Source organism: Hordeum vulgare, chromosome 6H (assembly GCF_904849725.1).
Source record: "Hordeum vulgare subsp. vulgare chromosome 6H, MorexV3_pseudomolecules_assembly, whole genome shotgun sequence".
Taxonomy (NCBI): domain Eukaryota; kingdom Viridiplantae; phylum Streptophyta; class Magnoliopsida; order Poales; family Poaceae; genus Hordeum; species Hordeum vulgare.
In genome coordinates this window covers 307,491,636-307,513,873 of record NC_058523.1, presented here as the reverse complement: position 1 = coordinate 307,513,873, position 22,238 = coordinate 307,491,636, and the positions used below count along the sequence as shown (strand labels likewise).

Genomic DNA, 22,238 nt, shown 5'->3' with positions numbered 1-22,238 from the left:
TTAGAGACATATCGGGTCATGAATCATAATGTGACTCGGATTCTTGTAAGCCTAGGGTCTCTATGTGTATATAAAGGCGAGTCTCTAAGGACAATAGACTTAAGTTACAGTCCATCGATAGCTAGGTCAAGCGAATCCGCTCCCTTGTAATTGATTCCATCATCAATACACACAAAGCAGGACATAGGCTTTTACCTTCATCGGAGGGGCCGAACCTGGGTAAATTCATCTCTTGTTCCCGATCAACCCCTTTGAGTCGCCACGTAGTTGCGATAGACTGATTACTAAGTCCTTTCACGAGGACACATGTCGTCAGAAAACCACGACATATACAATTGAAGAATTTGTAGAAATAAAAGCATTTCAAGTTTTAGGTGAAGAATTAGCAGATTCTTGTTTGATGCATTTCAAGCATGGTGGAATGAATTCTTTCGGAGCCGTACTGATCTGTTGAGCAAGAAAATAATCATTTTCAATTCGATAATATGAGACACCCTTAACTTTTCCAGATCTTGCTTTCTTTGAAGAAATTCGTAAGAAAGCTTCTCATGATCGGCCAAGAGGGTGACATGATGATCCTAAAGACTATCAAACCTAGACTCTAGACTTTTGACATCATCAGTCAAGATTTTTGTATGATCCATTTCCTCATTCAACAGGTCATCGCTTTTGTCTAACAGTTTCTAAAGCTTTTCAATAGCAGTTTGTTGCTTAGTGGCAATATTAGCAAGCTTGTAGTAACTAGGTTTTTCATAGTCATCAGGTTCATAGTCACTAGAGTTAGAAGAGGAAGTATTGGTGGGTACCTTTGAACCTCTTACATGAAGCAATAGGCGGGAGCAAAGTCGTCATCATAGTCATCAATGTTGTTGGCAAGATGGATTCATCAACAAATGTGGTAGCAAGGGCTAGGCTTGCCACTCCAGACTTCGACTCCTCTTCAGAACCTTCCTCTTGACATTCCTCAGAATCTTCCTCAGAATCCATTTCCTTGCCGATAAGAGCCCGAGCCTTTCTGAAGCCATTCTTCTTGTGCGCTGAGGACTTTGAGGATGAGGACATTGAAGATTTCTTCTTTTTCTTCGAGTCGTCACAATTTTCGTCCTTGTATTTCTTCTTGTTTGAATCCTTCACCCAGCAAGGAAAAGTAGCAATAGAGTGACTATATTTCTTGCATTTATGACATGTTCTCTTCTTGTAGTCCTGAGATGAAGATTCTGATTTCCTCATATCTCTTCTTGAAGACTTTTCGAACTGGCCTCATCTTGAGAACTACTAGAATTTCCTCATGAGCATAGAAAGTTCATGTCCATGTTCTTCAGGATCACCAAGGCTGCAATCAGAGTCTTCTTCTTTAGATCAGGAAACAACCTTTGGCTTTAGAGCACGAGGTCTTCCATAGTTTGATTCATAAAGGTCTCTTTTCTAAGCTTATTGGAATTCATGAGTAATGAGTCTCTCAAGAATATCAACAAGATCTAGTGCCTTGTAGTCTCTTTGTTCATGAATCATGAGAACCAGTGTATTGAATGAACAATCAAGAGATCTCAGCAGTTTCTTCACAACTTCATGGTCAGTGATTTCTCTAGCTCCAAGAGCGTGTAGCTCAATTGACATATCAATGAGGTGATCGAAGGTTTCTTGGCAGCTCTCATTATCAAGTCTGTTGAAGCGGCTGAAGAGATTGCGAAGAACATCAACACGAGAGTCACGTTGAGTGGATACTCCTTCATTGACCTTGGACAAGCTTTCCCAGATTTACTTTGCAGAGCCCAAAGCACTCACACTGCCATTGTGACCTTTGCTCAGATGGCCACATATGATATTCTTTGCTTGCGGCTCGAGTAGCTTGAATCTCTTCACATTAGCAGCATTGACAGTTTTAGACACGTTGGGAACACCTCTTTCCACAATTCACGACAGATCGTTGTCAATTGCTTCAAGGTGCATGCGCATCTTGTTCTTCCAGTAGGGGAATTCCTTTCCTTCAAATGTAGGACAACCCGTAGTGACCTTGATCATACCTGCGGTCGACATAAATAAAATTCCAGGTGGTTAAACTAATTAAAAGTGCATTATATCGACTAGAGGGGGGTGAATAGGCGATTTTTATGAATTCATTACTGAGGAAAAACCTTCTGAGGAAAGTCCTCAGTCACGAACTACATGAAGTAGAGTAATTACTCAAGCATGTGTGCAAAACAGTGATAGCATAGTCGTTAGAGGGAAATGAAATGTTCTGATTGCACAAGTAGCGTGTTCAGGACATGCAAGTGAAGAATAAGTTAAGTGAAGAATTTGGGGTGAGAAAATTGAGAATGTCTTCAATCAAATTCTTCAAACAGTAATGATCAAAGTCGTCAACATACAATTGAGTAAATGAAAGGGTTGATGAAGACAATGGTTTGATGACCCAATTCCAACTGTTATGACAACCATACGCCTGGTTTGGAGTTGCTTGGTATTTAAACCAAAGGAAACACAGTCCGAGGACACTAAGTACTTACCGTATTGTCCTTGAGCTAAGGACACACAGTCCTCGCCCAACACTCATGGTAATTCTTTAGGGCAGACTTCCAAACCCTCACAAACTTGGTCACCTGGTGATCCAGAATTCACTTCTAGATGCACTAGACCATGATGCCTAATTGTCTGAAGGATGCACAATCCTCAAAGGTAACAAGTCTCGGTTCCATACAGGAACAATCTCTTAACTGATGCTCAATCACTTTGGGGATTTTGAGTTTTGGTTTGGGTGTTTGGGGTTTTTCCTCACTAATGATTTTTCTTTCAAAGTCTTCAAGGCATGGGTTGCTCATAAATGGCAAGCGTCAGTTTCTTTCGTGAAGTAGCCAACCAACCAGTGGATATGGGGGTAGCAATTTATAGCCGGGGAGCAATCCCGACATGAATTGACATAAATGCCCAATGATATTACCTTTAGGCGGATAAGGTCGGGGAAAGCTTGCGCGCAGCACAGCCATGGTCGGAACATTTCTTCTATGAAAGTCCTCATGTCACTCATGTTCCTCACGGGTAGGTAATTCGCACTGGCAAATACCTAACTCCTCAGTTAGAGAAAATTCTTCAGAGACAAGATATCTTCATCTCTGTCACTCAATAATTTGAGTGAACTGTTGAAGATTTCCAAAGGCTTCACTCGAAGGAATTGTATGTGTAGGTTTTGAGATGAGCATCACTTGGAAACTTTTCCTTACTTTTACATCGACCACCTTTAACAGTACGGTGGTCGTATGACACATAATATAGAAAATGAAACTATGAAAATGAAGTCTTCATGCTTCAAAGTCCTCGTATCAATTTCTTCACGGACACACCAATTTCCTCAATTTCAAAGTCTTCGAGGGAATACCAAAGTCTTCAGCCAAAGACATACATTTTTAGGGGTCGATATTCTTCTAATAATTCAAACTCCTCAACGACTTATACAGCATGTGTACACTCACAAACATATTAGTATCTTAACTTATAAGTCTTAAGTACACCAAAATCAATAAGGGGCACTAGATCCACTTACAATTACCTTGGTGATGTACGTGTGAGGTAGGACGCTTCCCAGTCAGAATGCTTGTAGGGTTAAGGCAGATGGCATGGGTTCACGCTATCGATGAAGATTTCCGCTGCAAATATATGAAGACTTGGCCATGAAGGCCACATTGAAGTAAAACAGTTAGTATTGGATGTAACACTCGTTATTCAGTTTCTGCTTGTTCAGTGAGCATTGATCTCTGGGATCACTTTGCACGTTCATTCGGTGATCAAGACTTATGAGTCGGGGTCCCAGAGAGCTGGTATTAGAGCCATTCTAACTATAGGAAGCCCTTAGTTAGCATGGACGTTAGTTAGGACAAAGTTGTTTTTCTATATCTCTCCAACCACTTAGCAAAGGCTTTTGCCTTAGCACTTCCACCCTTACTATCTGGACTCCCCTCATCTGCTTTTTCAATGCATGCAAACGGACGCTAGCACCCTTATGCCCGTGACCACTCGATTGAAGTCCTCGTGGTAACTTGAAAGGAAGCAACCTTGCTAAACAATTACCCACAAAATTGGAATACAAGGTGAAGACACTACGATAAGACAAGACTGACAGAAGATACCTACTCGAGAAGTGAAGATCAAGACTCAGAGGATAGTGACACTATCGACACTGTCCCAGAGTCGTGCAACCTTTGCCTACAATGATCAGGACATAAGATATGCAAGATCATGATATGCATCGCTAATAGAGCGACCCTGTCCTTATCGTTGTTGTCTCGACAACCACCGGTGGATGAGAACCTCGCCATTTGGTCCGCCTCGCCATAGTGTGAAGGAAAACGGTTCTCTTCGTCCCCGACTCTTGATGTCCATGTTGTCATCAACATGATCGATATGTCGGAGCTCTATCATGCCTTGTCAATGACATTGCATAGTGGATCGTCCACTCGGAACTCTTGATGTCTTGGAAGACAAGAAAACAATGACACAATTATGAAGACAACAGAAAACCCTTTCAATGATAGCCATGAGGAACCATTTTCGTCGTTAGCTCAATAGATGAGAAGTTGTCAAGGACTCTTTCCAGCTCAACCCGAATTGTTTCGTCGAACAACTACAAGGGACCGATCAACACCCGAGAAGACCCACAACACCGAGCAGACTCCCCTCCAATACATGAAGCAAGCACGACTATTGAGTCCAACGACCCCTAGGGTAGGATAGGTCGTGTATCCCCTATGCGAAGTCGACTCCGTGTGATGGTTCGAATGGAACCATGTTGTGTGTTTATTGTTTTTCTTGTTAAGTGCTTTGATATAAGTCACAGTTTTTCCCTTGGCACCAAGTATGCAGCTATATCACCTACATCATCTTGATTTTTGTGTTTGGCCTCTTCGGCACTTGTTTGACTGCACTTGCACTATACCACCCCTTAGGCACTCCCCTCTATGCTACTTTCCCTCCTCTCCATCTGGTCAAGTGAATAGCAACACGACAAGATGCACCAAGGATCCACCTCGACAGACCATTAGGCTGAAGACTTTGACTACAACATTCTCGACCAGGCGCAACCACGTAGAGTTATGGTTCTCTCTCAAGATTGGAAACCCCTCCCTAGACCGACCTAGACCTCACAAGCCTTCCCACCTCAAACCTCTGGTCTCGTGTAGAATAAATGGGTTTGCCAGAGCACCTGTTCAGCTTCGGTACCCCTGCTTAGCATTGGGTTCATTACAGGACTAGTGATCATAGTGAACAAACATCTTTTGTTCTTAAGCTAGCACCAAAACCTAGATTCCATAGAGAAACTGGTTGAGGATATATGCCTAGGTGTCGGCGATGCTAGGTCGACACCTATGGGGATCAACGCGATACCCTTGTGATCGTAGGGCGGGAAAAACAACGTTAAGACTAGACCTAACAACCGACACCCGGCAAGCCTTTTTACCCAGGTTCGGGCTGCTTACGCGTAAAACCCTATGTCCTGCTCGTCTGATCGTATTAAGAGTTCTTTTGTTGTTTGTTTACAATGATGATAACCATCTTCTTGGCCAATCTCCAAAATGTCTAAACCCTTGTGAATGAGCTAAGGGCCTCCTTTTTTAGGGAAAAGGGGTCAACTATAGTGCTTGATGGTAGGTTCACGAGATGTTACAGTGAACCTAGAGCGGCGCTTATCCATCTACCCCTATCAGGTGCATTAAATGCACGTGTTGCCCATGTCAGCTAAGTGCTTGTGAAGACATGTGTCCAGGAGTTTCGACACCTGGACGCCCCGCTGGCGCATGCGGAATGCGTTGGAACTCGGGGGCGGTGGCACTATGGCAAGGGCGGCCGCCCTCTAGTTTCTTACCACGTCATACCGGCAAGGGTGCTTGCCGGGGCCTTGGCGCTTCGTCCCTGGCAAGGAAGCTTGCCAGGGGCTTCAGCTGTCTTCCCGGCGAGAGAGGCTCGCCGGGGTCTTGTGCTACGTTCATTCATCATGTCCATTAGACAGGCCTGGCCTTGGGTGTCTTCCCGACAATGCAGGCTTGCGGGGGCCTTTGATACCATGGGGGTGAGTCTGATCTGGATTCTACCGCGCCCTACCGTCAGGGGCTCTTCCCGCTCGTGCACAAGTCTGGGGCACTAGAGACCCTAGTCTTCAGTGCACCGACAGGAGCCCCCGTGCCTGGGCCACACACGCACACGGAGCGTTGTTGGGCCAGGCCCAAATAGGTGTACGGGCCTTTGCGGCTGGAGCTGTTGGCGGTTGCCTTTCCCCACGCCGCGCATCGGATGCGCGAAGTGGCAGATCATGCGCGCAGTGGCCTCTCCGCCTCCTGAAACGCCTCTACCACGCGCGTGGCATGCACACCCATTGATGGACACGTGGCCGTCGAGGCCTTGAAAGGCGCAGTAGTGGCTGGGCCCGCCCGTGCATGCATTGGCGCATCAGGGCGGTTCTCTGTTTGCCCGTGAGCTTGAGAGATTGGTCTTAGAGGGTGGTGGCTTCTGGAGTAAGGGAGGCTAGCCCCCGCGCCCCATCCTATAAGTTGCGAGGGTTTGCAAGGGGTTTTTCTCACTCAACTCCCCTTGAATCTGCCAACTCCTCGATCTTGGTCTTCTGAATTTTCTTCTGTCTGCTCGTGGAGCTTGTCTCTAACTATGGTTAGGGGATGGGGCCGGCTACCGTCTGTCGTGAGGGCAATGAGGGCATCCCGTTCGGATCATGCCACAGCTTCTGAGGGTGCCACGGCAGAAGGAGGCCCGAATGCCCATGGTGGAGGAAGGGCGAGGGGCCGAGGTCGCCGTGGAGGTTGATGCCGGGGGAGGCAGAGCGCTACTCCAACGCCTCTGCCTTCCCGGGGCTTGCTCCTGTGGCGGCCCTCCATGTTGATTTAGGGGACCCATGTGTGCTTCTCGACTTCTGCGAAGGGAGCCTGAGCGATGCCGAATGTCCTACCTCGAGCGATAGCGACGAGGAGGACAGTGTTGGCGGCGAGGTCTGTGTTGGGTTAGGGCCACGGGGTGTCAAACTGGATGTTGACTCCCCGCGACATAACCGAACGTAGACCGCACCGTCGTGGCTTGCTCGCGGCTTGCCGCCGCCCGGCGGGGGCGCCTTGCCGGAGCTAGCGTCGGCACCTCCACCAGCTCTGACTTCTCCAGGTCCTCTGCGTGGGCCACCTCACCGGAGAGGGTATTGGTCCCGTCGGCTCCGGATCCTTCGCCCTTCCTGTGCCCCGCCCTCCTCACCTCGGCCGGAGGGGGGGGCAGGCGACGCTCGTCGGGGCCGGTCTCGTTCTCGCTAGCTCAGCGTCGGCCCTGGGGGGTCGGCCCTGTCCGCGCCGCGGGCTCCGTCTTTTTGTCTTATTGAGCTTCATTCGTCCGCGGGGGTCGGCCCTCGTCAAAAGACAGAGTCTTTAGGTTAGGACCACCGCACTTCGTAAGTGAAGCTGAATGTATCTATTCATATGAATGAAAAAGATTGTTTTTCCCTTTTTTGATCCCGTTCTTTGTATGATTTGTTCTTGAATATTTTAGAGCTTGTCGGCGCTTACCGGCAAGGCTCCTTGCCGCGTTCGGTGCAACCATGGAAATCGCCAAGCGTAGCTTGAGACGAAATCAGGTGCTACGCAGCCGCTTGCTCTGTTGATTAGGTTCGCAACTATTTGAAGGCGCTCTGTGGCCACTTAGGTTGTTTGAACAAGTTCGAAACAAAGAAAAGGTGCACCGATCTTTGGGAAGGTCCCAGTACGCGCAAACTCCTCACACAAAGATTGGAAACTTTCGAAGGGAAAAAGCAAAGGATCTATCTACTTCAAATCTGAATCTCAAACTTAAAAACTTATTTGTCCGCGCCGTGGCTATGAGGCGCTTGAATCTTTTTCCGGGGCATCGGAGCACTCAGCAAGCAGGGAATTACCGCTCCTGGCGGTCTCTTCTCCGGAAAGGACTTCTTGCCGATGGTCCGTCACCGTCACTTGGAGGAAGAACCAGCTAGGGTGTAACCCCTTTCATTTTCTCTAGCTAGGTCATGCTTGCGGCGCCCCCGAGCGCGTCTTTGGGTGACGATACGACACTCTCAGGGGCGCAACATTCACACTGGAGTGCGCGCCGGGGCTTCGGGACCGTGTGGCTCATCCTCAACGACTATGCATCACTCTGCGGAGGTGCGTCCGCCGGAGTATGCACCGGGGCCTCTATGAAACGCCCAATCGCGCCCTCGACAGCTGCGCGTTGGCCCCCGAGTGACACATCGGCCTGATGATGCTGCTCTTGGAGCCTCCGCCTCCCAGCCCCGCTTGCGCGTGTAGCAACGTGCTCGCGCAGGCCTTGGGAAGCCGTAGCAGAATAGGACATCCGCCGCGGTACACCGTTTCCGGAGGAATGCGGCATAGCACCCAAACTTCGATGGAGCCGGTGTCGTGCCTGCTCCGATTCACGCGTCTCTCTCCGCCCCCTACCTGGCATGCCAAAGACGTCGGCGATGCTAGGTTGACACCTATGGGGATCAACGTGATACCCTTGTGATCGTAGGGCGGCTAAAACAATGTTAATAGAAGACCTAACGATCGACACCCGGCAAGCCTTTTTACCCAGGTACGGGCCGCTTACGCGTAGAACCCTACGTCTTGCTCGTTTGATCGTATTAAGCATTCTTTTGTTGTTTGTATAAAGTGATGATAACCATCTTCTTGGCCCATCTCCAAAAAGTCTAACCCCTTGTGAATGATCTAAGGACCCCCTTTTATAGGCAAAAGGGGTCACCTACAACGCTCGATGGTAGGCTCACGAAATGTTACAGTGAACCTAGAGCGGCGCTTATCAATTTACCGTTGTCAGGTGCATTAAATGCACGTCTTGTCCATGTCAGCTAAGTGTTGGTGAAGACATGTGTCCAGGTGTTTCGACACGTGGACGCCCCGCTGGCGCATGCGGAATGCGCTCGAACTCGGGGGACGTTGGCACTATGGCAATGGCGGTCGCCCTCTAGTCTCTTGCGACGTCATCCCGACAAGGGTGCTCGCCGGGGCCTTGGCATTTCGTCCGGGCAAGGAAGCTTGTCGGGGGCTTCAGTTGTCTTCTCTTCCAGGGAGGCTCGCTGGGGTCTTGTGCTAGGTGCGTTCATCACGTCCATTAGACGGACGTGGCCTTGGGTGTCTTCCCGGCAAGGCGGGCTTGCCGAGGCCTTTGATACCTTGGGGGTGAGACTTGTCTGGATTCTGCCGGGCCCTACCGTCAAGGGCTTGTCACGCCCGTGCACAAGTTTGGGGCACTAGAGACTCCAGTCATTAGTGCACCGACACTAGGAGGCAAATGATTTAAGATGACTATAATAGGTGTCTTGAGGATGCAGCTAACCCCCTTTTTGTGGATTACGAGAACTTTCATGGTGATAGGTGACTTGGTGGAACAAGTCAATAAAATGGCATAACCTACATATCCATGTAGTAAATTTGGATTTAGTGGGACCATTATGATCACGAGCTAAAACTCTTTGTGGTATAATAAATTGACTATTTAAAGTAATAGTCGTGAATTGATGATGTTACAATAATGACTTGGAGTTGCAAGTAGGAGTTCTCGTTGAACATGAGAATGAATTTAAATATGTATTCTCAATAGAGTGTTGGTGTTAAGTAAGACTACATGGTTCAGAGTAATTTGGATTTAGTTCGATGATCGTAACCATAACACCATGTTTCTCGGTGGATGATAAGTAGTAGAAATTGGATGATGTTAGTAATAATTTAAGAACCTAGATAAGATTGACCTTGGGGTTTAGTTGGTCATGAGATTAGAAGTTGGTGGGTATACCGTTATAATAATCTTGCAATGATTTGTGTATTATATGAACTCTAGGAAGATATTAGGAACTCCATCGACATCGTATTTGTAGGAGTAGTGGATCATGTAATGATTGGTGGCATTTGAGGACCACTTGATTGCATTCTTAGGAAGGAAACAAGATCTTGGATTAGTATATTACGTGTTTTCTTAGCATATAGATGCATTTCCTTAGACCCTGATAACTTAGTTGAGCACTCTGATTTGTAGTGTCTTAATCAAGCTTACCGGCTTGTATACTTTCCGAGGATTTTTACATAGGGATATGAATGAGCTAGCTATGGAATACATATGAAATTTTGGTTCAACCCTTCTCTCAAGACATTGGAGTTAAATAGCATAAATGATGTTGGAGTTGACTTATAGGAGATGGTACTTTTGATGAGATTGGATGAATCTGTTTGGAGAAGTATGTCGGATTGATGGCATCTAAGGATAAGACAGTAGACGTTCACTCATATGCTAAGCTCCTTGAAACCCCGAAGCTTTACCGAGCCATAAAATGGTCGAATTGTGACCATAGGCCTTGGCTCTAATTCATTAGTCTATGGATAATACTCCACCTTGACGATCCCCAATCTTGTCCATGAGAAAGTGGGCACGGAGAACTAGATTATGTTGGACGACAAACCCCTGGACATGTGACCATCCATAACAAATACACGCTCCTCTCATATATCCCCTGATAAATGTGCATATATGATGCTTGGATAAATATGTTGCTGCCCTCATGGATGACATACTTATTTACCCAATGGGAGGAGGAACACTTAGTCCTGTTTGGATAAGCCCCACAAGCACTGATTGCCATTCTTCTCAAGTGTAAGGTTTTACCTTGAAGAAATGCACACGTCGAAGCTTCCTCGAATCAGTAGAAGACAATCCTACCCAAGAAAGGTAAAGAACCACCACGGCTGAGAAGCCCCAACAATGAAGAAGAAACAAGAGAAGTCAACCACCACTCCTCTACCGGCTATATCAACAAGACTACGACAAAAGCACCGATGCTCAAGTACTATGAAGCCCTTGGACATCAAGAGAGAATAAAGATCCCTTTTTTGGTCCAATCAAGGGCGTGAAGCCTGACTCGACCATGGTTAAACCCCTGACAAAGGTGGTTCACCCCACTCGCCAAGCCACAAACCTTGGGGATTGGATGGCTTGTCTATACTTTTGGATAGACAAATCATATACGCACCCCTCAAAACCTTCCTAGGTGGTAGAACCTGTTGTAAAAACCGAATCTCTAAAATTAGTCTCAGGGATGAGACTCAGCCCAAACCTTTCACAAGAAGCTACAAAGAGGCTAGAAGACCACACATCTCAAGACACCACGGAAACATGCGTTCGTGATGACAAAGTCAAATGGCCGAAGATCAATGAAGAACATACCCGGGCAACTACTCAAGCATAAGATCTCGACAAGATGCCTACGTCGACGCAATTCAACACTCTCGAGATAAAAACCACCAGCGACTAAATATCACTTGCTTGGAGGAAGTCAAGGACTTCCCCGTCAACAGGAAGCTAGACGAAAACCTTGATCCTTCTATTCTAACGCGAGGCATATAGATGTTGCTAAACAATGTGAGTAACCCCCAGGACTAGCATACAAACACACTACCTTTCCATATATTCCGACTTTGATGTACACACACAAGCTAGAACATTGCCCGAACCTTGTTCACCAAGCCCTTGACTTCTAGTCAAGCTTAGCATGTTGCAAGAAACCCGTTCACCCTCAGACGAAGCCAAGAGAAGCATTTGAAGCTGTATCATAAAGCACTTCAATATCCACACGAGGAATCACATCGAAGAAGGAGCAACATGGGAACCTGAAGACTACCTGAGGCCCGAATTTCCGTATCTTTTTAGCGCCTAGCCTAGGAATCACGGGGACCATATTCTTGTAAGGGGGGTAGGTGTGTCACACCCCGTGTTTCGAATCTCCTGACTAAGTTAACATAGCTACAAAATTAGGGCCAACAAAAACTTTTTCTGTGTGGTGTGATGCCTGAACATATTGCTATTTTGTTGCTTGCTTGACTGTGCCGTAAGTCATGAAATTTCCTCCTACTCTCTACGCTATTCTTAATCGTTGAAATATTTTCCCAATGACCATACCATGTGTATAGTATCCAAAACTTATTTTATGAAATATTATTTTCACCAAACACAATTGTTTAAGTTAGCTTTTCAACCCCCCCCCTGAATTGAGGTTTGTACTACAAGTGCTCCAATTGGGGAAGATGTTTTGCCCCGAACATTTTATTTGCATCCTATTATGAAAAAGAATTTCGAAAACCACAAAAAATATTATTTTAAAAGTTATTTTCCTATTTTATTTAAGTACCTTTTTCGGCCAAACTGGTCTCTTATGAAGAAAAATATATATTATTGCTTCCAAAATATTTGAGAAAATTTAGGGAAACTTAGTGGTAATATATATAAGAGTTTCAACACATGGTCATGTTCAAAGTATTGGACAAAACCCTTCAAAACCCTTTCTGCCTATTTTAAGATTTTGAAATATTTCTGTAAGAAATATTCTCAAATAATTCTAGTAAAATTATAGCATGTCACACATGATATATGTGATGATCTTGCGAAGATTCATCTCAATCCAAGTTGATTTGATTCACAAAATATTTCAAAACCCTTTGTGTCGGGAACCAAATTTGAGCAACTCTACATTGTCAAGTTTCTCCTTTTGTGCTCAATTTTTCTGAACATGTTCTAATACTATAATAATGCATCAACACCAAGTGGTGCATCAAGGAGAACAAATGAACTGGTCCAACGCCCCTCAAAACTACTTCTTTTGATTTCTTGAATTGGGAAATTTTACATTGTGAACTTTCTCAAGTTGATTCCAAACTTGTTGGGCATGCTCTAATACTCAAATAATGCCACCACACCTAGTGGTGCATTAGTGGGAATTAATTTGCATGGATATGTCTAGAGAAAACTATTTCTGCCCATTTCTAGGGTTTATGGTAATCAACCTCATTTTCAGCTAAGTATTGATCTCGTTAAATCTAATGGCAATCAGACTCCATTTGCTTGCCCAAACTTGCATCAAACACCTTCTAGTGAAAATTGGAAACCATTGTTTTCATCTTTTATCTTGATCTCCATGACCCCAAATTTTGACCACACGCTCTTATAGTTACCATACACCTCGAGTAAACCTTCTATGCCCTTAGTTCCATTATTAGAGGGGTAAAACCTCCATTTATCCCCTTTGGACAACAACTTCTTTCTCTCCCTAGCTTTCCATCTCAACCAAGGCAACGAGAAGAGCATCTTTATGACTCCCCACTTTGTTTAAACCCGTCTGGAACCTCTAGACAAAGGTGGTCGTGTGCAAACCCCTGATGGCATGCCATCGCATGACAAATGGGCTCTTTGGAGCATGCTACAGCGCACGATTGAAATATAGGAGCGTCCTGCCCGAGGCCGCGACTACGTCGAGTGAAGCAAGCACGCGCGCCGGAGCCCCTCGGCCTATGTGAAATGGCTGGTTGTCGCCCCCTCCTCTCCCTCCCTCTACAGACCTCCCCTCGCACACGCACCGCCCACCCGAGCGCACCAGTGGGCGCGCTTGCACGCGCGACGCGTTTGCACTCCCCCCTCTCTCTTTCCTTCCCTAGTCTGAGACAAAGTCCACAAGAGCGGTGGACATGGGCCAAAGGACCCCCGAACGTGGTAGGGACGACCACGACCACGCCAGACTTAGGTCCATGGTGCACCAGCTCCTGGGCTTTTTAAGGCAGCCCCGTGACCCCCTCTCCCCTCTGATCGCTCTCTCTCCTCCCTAAAACCTCTCGAAGCCCCAATTCCACCTATCATGCTCTCCATTCGTTTCCATGGCCGAAGCCCCGCCGATGGCTTCCGATCAAATTCGAGCGTTGTGGTCGCTCCCTTTCTCTCTAGAGATTCCCAAGGGATTTGCATCGCCTAAGCTTCCTCCCACGCACCTCATTTTTCTCCTGTAATGGCCATGGCGCCGTGCCCTTCTTCCCTGGCGGCCTCCCTCCTCAGTCGTCTACTGCCTCAACGACGGATGCCTCCTCGGTGGTCTTACGTCACCCAGGATGGTGCGGCTCCTCGCCACGAGCTCTCTAGTGGTCAGAGCTTCGCCAGAGGCAGCTTGGGCCGCCGGAACTACACCGATGCCCTGCTCTGTCCTATCTACCCTATTCCTCCCTACTCGAGTGGGAGGTGAGAGCCGAACCTGACATGTCGGCCTCGCCTGTCAGTGAAAGCTGGCCGCCCCCCACCATTTAAATGGAAATGACTTCGGGAAGAGGCGTCTCCGTGCGACGGAAGCGTACTCCACAAAGTACGCCATCGGTGTCACCACCTCCCTTGCTCGGCTGAGCCACTGAGCCGGCCCAATGGCTATCTTGTGCCTTGTTCGAAGTTTGGCCCTTTTTGGTAATTATAATTTCTTTCTTTTATATTTAACAAAGAGACAAGAAAATTCATAATAAATTCCTACAGCTACCCAAAATCATGTGCTATCCAAATATGTGCTTTGCACATTTTTCGAGAGATATTTTCTATAGTATTAATATTTAAATTCAAATTTGAATATTTCAATCCCCACTTTACAAAATTCCTAGAGAGCTCAAAACAACTCCAAATGGAGTGATTAAAACTCCTAGATGTCTATAAAATCATCACCTAATTTTCTAGCCATGTTTAACATTTTTCCATGCATTGTTTTTCATGGATATATTAAATAGCCCCATTTCCATTTATTTCATCCTTTTAAATCTCTAGAAAATTCATACCAACTCCAAATCCACTGAGACGACTTCCAAAATTCTTCTAAAATCATGACCTATTAAATGAGTGCCTCCAATCATTTTTAGGAAAATATTTTCTGTTGACTTCTCGTAGATCTAGTAATCCCTCCATTTTCACCTTTTGGGAATCCTCATTGATCCAGATCCATTGAAAGCCCTCTTGTTATTCTTTTTATAGCCAGAGGTGTCTTTTAAAAATAAAACTCATGTTTATAGAGCACTTGTGTTTCTCTGCTTGTTGTCTAGATTATTTTGGATGTTTCTCACGATAGTTGACAAAGTAGATGAAGTGCTCGGAGTTGGACGGGAAGCTATGAAGACCTCGAAGACCTTGGTGAGCCACACAAGAAGACCCTTCACCCTGAGTTGAAACCATTTTACGCATGTCATATGGCACATTACTTTGTTGCATTTCAATCAAGTTGAATCAGTGACAACCTTGGTGGGTTGTCTTCAATAACTCCTTGTTGATACTTGCATTGTGCAGGAACCTACCATCCTATGAGGGTTGTGCCGGTGGGAAGTAGTTAGGATGCTATTAGTTGCTATGCTAATGGGATGGGAATATGCATGGTGTCGTAAAAGAACATATGGTTTGGAAACAAATTCGAAAACCCCGTTGGGTGCCACTAACGCTCGAGCGAGATGGCGTTGAGCTAGGTAACCACTTCATAAAGAAGTAGTGTACCGAGGCAAGTTGTGTGTGTGGTTTCGAAAACATGAGATATTTAAGATCTCCTTACCGTCCCAACCTTACATGGGCAACCCGATACCCCTTTATGGGACGAGGCTTTGTTGATTACCTTGGCTGATGATAGCATAGAGCCTGCATTACTAGTGGCGAGGGGGCTAGAGTTACCCTCTTGATACAGGATTGTGCCAGGTAATGCGACCATGGGCTTCTTTCACACACACCTGGCACACCATTCTGTCCCCACAAGGATGGTACGATCTTGACCAAGGCTCGTATGATGTACATCATGAGGACGTGGGCCAACAAGTGTACTCTTTGTTAGTGTCGCTAGGGGAAAGACAGTGTTTGGGTTCTCACCTCGGGTATGTAATATAACTTGAATCGTGGATGAAACGGAATTTCCCCGAGTCTTGTGTATACAACGCATAATCTCTACAAAGTGTAAAACTATTCGAATAGTCGTGTCCACGGTCAAGGACAGTTGGGTAGTCCCGCTTAAACTACAGCCACATGTTTTCTCATAAACTAGTTGTGTGTGTGAGAAAGATGATAGTGTAAGAAACATGATGCTTAATTTAAGTCAGATGACTTAACATTATAAAGGAACATGGGATGTTCAACCCCTCCTAATGATGATATCTATAACTGGTTCATATGGATATCTACAACCGTTTGATGCATGCTTTTACAAGTTGATTGATCATGACATTGAAGTTAAATCTGGCTTTGTGCAAACTTCCCTACTTAGCGCTATATCATGCATTATTATTTCAAAGTTCCAAACATGGGTTGCTTGCGAGTACATTCAAAGTACTCATTGGCTTGCCACTGGTTATTTTATTGGCCAGGCATGAGAGAACCGGATATGATGAAGATTACATTGGTGACATATGTGTGAGCTAGGATGCTTCTCACGCATAATGCATGTAGGGTTAAGGCAGATGGCATGGGTTCATGTTATCGATGAAGATTGCTGCTACATCTATACGAAGATTTGGAAATGAAGGCCATATTCAAGTAAAATGGTACGTAATGGATGTAAAACTCTCGTTATTCAGTTTATGTGTGTTCAGTGAGCATTGCTGTGTGGGATCACTATGCATGTTCAATCGGTGATCACGACTTATGAGTCGGGGTCCCCGCAGTCTGCCTGCGGCCCAAGATTCAACGCTGGCCATGGGTCTAGCGCGGCCTGAATTTAGACAGCACGAGCAAGACCCTCACGAGGGACCCAACCTCGCGAGGCGCATGTCAGTATGCATCATGAGGAGCCACGCGAAGCCCCCTCGCAAGGTCGCGTGTCGAGGCTGCCGTCAAGGCCCTCGTGGGGCGGACTATTCCACGGAGGCCGAGCGAGGTCGTGCGGCCCTACATTGTCACACGGGTGATGTGCACCACACCGAGCGGCGCCAGGAGCCGTGCTATCATGCATGGATGAGGAGGTTTCCTCTTTTATCCTAAGAGAGTGGGGCTAGCCTACGGTTCCCAAAGTAATCCCCAAATGTTTCCCGTTTGGTGCAAGAAGACCAAGGCTGGGGGCTCGCTAGGAAGGATGTCATGCCCGAGCCCACTAACATGTCACGGCAACAAGATTTTGCCGGCTAAGACTACTTTTATCATGTTAGTGCAGTCATGTCCTCCTTAAAACTGGTCTTTATGGCAAACTTTCCCGTCGGGTGTTCTTTGGGGGAAGAGGATCATGGCTAGTATAAGAGAGGACTCGTTGCCGCCATAGAGGGGGCGACCTTTGTACTCTCTCTCACCCCAAGCAATCCAGACAAGTAGGAATAGGGTTTTATACCGCAAGGTGGTTTGAACCTAGGTAAACTGTCTTGTTTATCGTCCTTCTTCCTTAGCTCGTGTACACTGGAGGGTTGCCGTGAGGTCTCTTCATAGTTTAGGGAGGGAGAACCTATTTTGGTCCTCGGAGCCCTGATTCCAACATTTGTCATGCTAGTGTCACACTGTGTGTTTTGCCTTACTTTGCTTAGTTAACACGACTCAGAAATTAGGACGAATTAAAACTTTTTTTGTGCTTGTGATGGTTGACTTGATTGTGGGTGCTTACTTGTTTGATTGTGTTTAAAATCACAAACTTGCTCGTACTCCCTAGAGTCACCTCCTTGGCCCAAGTCTTTTCCCAATGACCATACATTGTGTAAAGAACCTAAAACTATTTTTAGAAAATATTGTTTTCACAAAAAGCATTTATTTGATTTAGCTTACCAAAACCCCGATGAATTGAGGTTTGTACTACAAGTCCTCAAATTAGGGAAGTTTCTTTGCCCCAAATATTTTATTTAATCCTATTATCCAAATGACTTCACAAAACCACAAAATTATTATTTTAAAAGTCATTTCTCATTTTATTTAAATAACTTTTTCTGAGGCCAAAAAAGGTCTTCTGTGAAGAAACAAAATATGTTTATTGCTTCCAAAATATTTGAGAAAATTTAGGGAAACTCAGTGTACATATATTTTCCATATATAATAGTTTCAACACATCATATTAGGGCGAGTCTAGGGATATACTGCACAAAGCCCTCCAAAACCCTTTTTGTGTATTTCAAGTATTTGAAATATTTCTATAAGAAATACTCTGAGATAATTTTAGTAAAATTATGGCAAGTCACACATGCTATATCTTGCCAAGTTTCATCTCGATTGGTGTTGATTTAGTTCACAAAAATATTCCAAAACCCTCTTTGTCCAGAACCAAACTTGAGCAACTCTACATTGCCAAGTGTCTCCAATTGTGCTCAAATTTTGTGGACATGTTCAAATACCCTAATAATGCATCCACGCTAAGTGGTGCATCAAGGAGAAAAGATCCACTTGTATAGACCCTCAAAACCACTTATGTTGATTTGTAGAATTGACAATATTTGCATTGTCAAGTTTCTCCAATTAATCCCAAACTTTTTTGGCATGCTCTAATCCTCAAATAATGCCCCCACACCAAGTGGTGCATTAGGGGGAATTAATTTGCATCGATTTATCTAAGAGAAACCATTTCTGTCCATTACTAGGGTTTATCAAGTTTACATTGTCAACTTTCACCGTATAATCACAAAATTGGTGATCAGGGCCAAATGGTCGTACCATCTACCCTATTAAATATCACGGGCATTGGATACCCCTATGTGCCCCTGGACAACACGAAACACCTTCATCCACAAGCTAGAGGACAAGGAATGTTGACCCTAAGATATTCTCCTTTCTCCAAAAATTTTACCAGAACCTCTCCTAGCCCTCTTCTACCTCGTGAAACTTTTCTTTGTCGTATCTCAATTATTATTGGGAAAAATCGCTCCATTCTACCACATGTGTATGCCTCTTTTACCCCTCTCCCATTATTTCTGTTCATGCAAATATCAGGGCCTAGTACTGCCAAAACAGTACAACTTTCATGTTGACAAGTTTGAATAAGGGTGCAAGGATTGCTCCAAACAAAAATGACAAATAGGCATCATGGTGAAAAATACCATGCACGTCAATTTGCTCAAAAGATAAATCTAATGCCACCATTGGTTTCCTTGGATTTTCTACCCCAAATTCATATATGTAAGTGCATCTAGTGCCCCTTAGTGATTTTGGTGTATTGAAGACTTATAGGTTAAGAGACTAATGTGTTTATAAGTGTACACAGTCTCTAGAGGTCACTGAGAAGTATGAGTTATTCGAAGAATATCGACCCCTAAAAATGTATGTCTTCGGCTGAAAACTTTCGTATTTCCTCAAAGACTTTGAAAGTGAGGAAACTGGTGTGTCCATGAGGAAATTGATGCGAGGACTTTGAATCGTGAAGCTTTTATTTTCGGAGTTTCATTTCCTATCTTTTGAGTCGATCACTATACCGTTAAAGGGGTCGAGGTAAAACTAGGAAAAAGTTTCCAAGTGATGCTCATGGCAAAGCCTACACATAGAAATCCTTCAAGTGAAGCCTTTGGAAATCTTTTACAGTTTAGTCAAATTCTTTAGTGACAGAGATGAAGATCTTCTCTCCTCTGAGACATTTTCTCTAACTGAGGAGTTAGGTTTTCGCGAGTGCAAATTACCTACCAGTGAGGAACATGAGCGACATGAGGACTTTCATAGTTGAAACATTCCGACCGTTGCTGCGCCGCGCGCCAGCTGTCCTTAACTTTATCGACATAACGGTCATATCATTGGGGCATTTATGTCAAATCACCGGGATTGCTCCCAGGCTATAAATAGTCGCCCCCATAACCACTAGCTGGTTGGCTGCTCCCTGAGAGAAACTGACACTTGTCAATTGAGAGCAACCCATTCCTCAAAGACTTTGAGAGAAAATCATTAGTGAGGAAAAACCCCAAACACCCAAACCAAAACCCCAAAGAGATTGAGCATCACTGAAGAGATTGATTCTGTGTGGAACCGACAGTTGTTACCTTGGAGGACTATACATCCTCCACACGGTTAGGCATCATGGTCTAGAGCATCCAGCAGTTAATTGTGGATCGCCGGGTGACCGTGTTTGTGAGGGTTTGGAAGTGTGCCCTGAACACTTACCACTAGTGTTAGGCGAGGGTTGTGTGTCCTTAGTCCAAGGAGAATATGGTAAGGACTATGTGTCCTTTGGTTTAAGTACCAAGCCGCTCCAATCCAGACGTATGACAATCACACCACTTGGAACTGGGTCATCAAACCACTGCCTTCACCGGGTATGTGATTCTATTTCCTCAATCTTTTCATTTCGACAATTGTATGTTGATGAAATTGATCATTACTGTTTGAAGAATTTGTCTGAAGACTTTCACAATTTCCTCACCCCAAATTCTTCACTTCACTTGTTCTTCACCTGCATATCCTGAACATGCTACTTGTGCAAATTCAATGTTTCATTTCACTCTGAAGACTATGATATTCTTGTTTTGCATGCTTGCCTGAGTACTTAATCCGCTGCACGCAGTTCGTGACTCAGGATTTTCCTCACAAAGAATTACCTGAGTGAGGAATTCATAGAAATCTCCTATTCACCCCCTGTAGTGGATATAACGCACTTTCAATTGGTATTAGAGCAAGGTACTCCCTTGTTCTGTGTGATTTTGGTTTAACCGCCTAGAGTTTTAGTTATGTTGACCGTAGGTATGATCAAGGTCACTACGGGTTGTCCTACATTTTAAGGGACGGACTACCCTACTGGAAGAATAGTATGTGCATGCACCTTGAAGCAATTGACAATGATCTTTGGTATGTTGTGGAAAAAGGTGTTCCCACTGTGTCTAAAACTAACAATGCTGCTAATGTGAAGATATTCAAGCAACTCAACTCTCTAGCGAAGAATATCATGTGTGGCCATCTGAGAAAATGCGAGTATGGCAGAGTGAGTGCTTTGGGCTTTGCAAAGCTGATCTCGGAAAGGATGTCCAAGGTCAATGAAGGAGTATTTATTCAACGTGACTCTCGAGTTGATGTTCTTCACAATCTCTTCAACCGCTTCAAAAGACTCGATAGTGAAAGCTACCAGCAAACCTTCGATCGCCTCACTGATATCTCCAATACGCTACAACCTCTTGGAATCGGAGACATCACTAACCATGAGGTAGTGAAGAACTTGCAGAGATCTCTTGATTCTTCATTCGATACACTGGTTATGATGATTCAAGAATGAAGAGACTACAAGTTACTAGAACCTGCTAATATTCTTGAGAGACTAAATACTCACAAATTCCAAGAAGCTGAGAAAAGAGACCTCTATGGACCAATCTATGGAATACCTTGTGCTCTGAAGGCAAAGGTTGTTTCCTCATTTGAAGAAGCAGACTCTAATTGCAGTCTTGGTAATCCTAAAGAACTTGGCGAGGATCTTGCTCTGCTCGTGAGGAGATTCCAGAAGTTCCCAAGATGAGGCAGTTCGGAAAGTCTTAAAGAAGAGATATGAGGAAATCAGAATCTTCATCTCAGGAGTACAAGAAGAGAACCTGCCACAAATGCAAGAAATCTGGTCACTATATTCCAGATTGTCCTTCCTCGGCGAAGGAATCAGAGAATAAGAAATACAAGGATCACATTTCTGATGACTGAAAGAAAAAGAAGAAATATTCAAAGTCATCATCTCATAAGAGAACAGTTTTGGAAAGGCTCGAGCTCTTATTGGCAAGGAAATGGATTCCGAGAAAGAATCTGAAGAATGTGATGAAGAGTAAGGATCTAAAGGGGAGTCAGAGTCTGGTGTGGCAAGCTTACCCTTGCTACCACATTCGTGAGCAAGTCCACCTTCGATCTCGAAGAAAATGACAACGTCAACAACACTGATGACTGTGACGACGACTTTGCTCCCACTTATTACTTCATGGCAAAAGGTTCCAAGGTACAAAACCACACTTCCTCTTCTGATTCAAGAGACTATGAACGTGATGACTATCAAAAACCCAGTTACTACAAGCTTGCTAATATTGGCACTAAGCAAAAAACTACTCTTGAAAGCTTTAGAAACTGCTAGATAAAAGGGATGACATGTTGAATGAGGAAATGAATTGGACTCAAATCCTGACTAATGATGTTGAACATCTTCAGTCTAGGTTTGATAGTCTTCAGGATCGTCATGGCACCCTCTTGGCTGATCATGAGAAGCTTTCTTATGAATAACTTCAAAGAAAGCAACATCTTGAGAAACTAAGGGCATCTTATGATGATGTTCAAAGTGAAAATTATTCTTTGCTTTCTCAACAGATTAGTACTGCTCAAGAAGAATTCATTCCACCATGATTCAAATGCATCAAACCCGAAACTGCTAATTCTTCACCTGAAAGTTCAATTGTTCTATTGCTATAAATTCTTCAACTGTATTTGTGGTTACAAATTCCTCACTTCAGGAAACCACAAATGTCACTGACAAAAATGCAGGGTTGAAGGAATTGTATGGGACATGC

The 22,238-nt window shown here is 44.8% G+C and overlaps 1 pseudogene; it reads left to right on the top strand.

Moving 5' to 3' along the window:
- The first annotated feature begins 20,962 nt into the window (after positions 1-20,962).
- On the top strand, positions 20,963-21,808 carry LOC123405435 (annotated as a pseudogene).
- Positions 21,809-22,238: the final 430 nt, after the last annotated feature.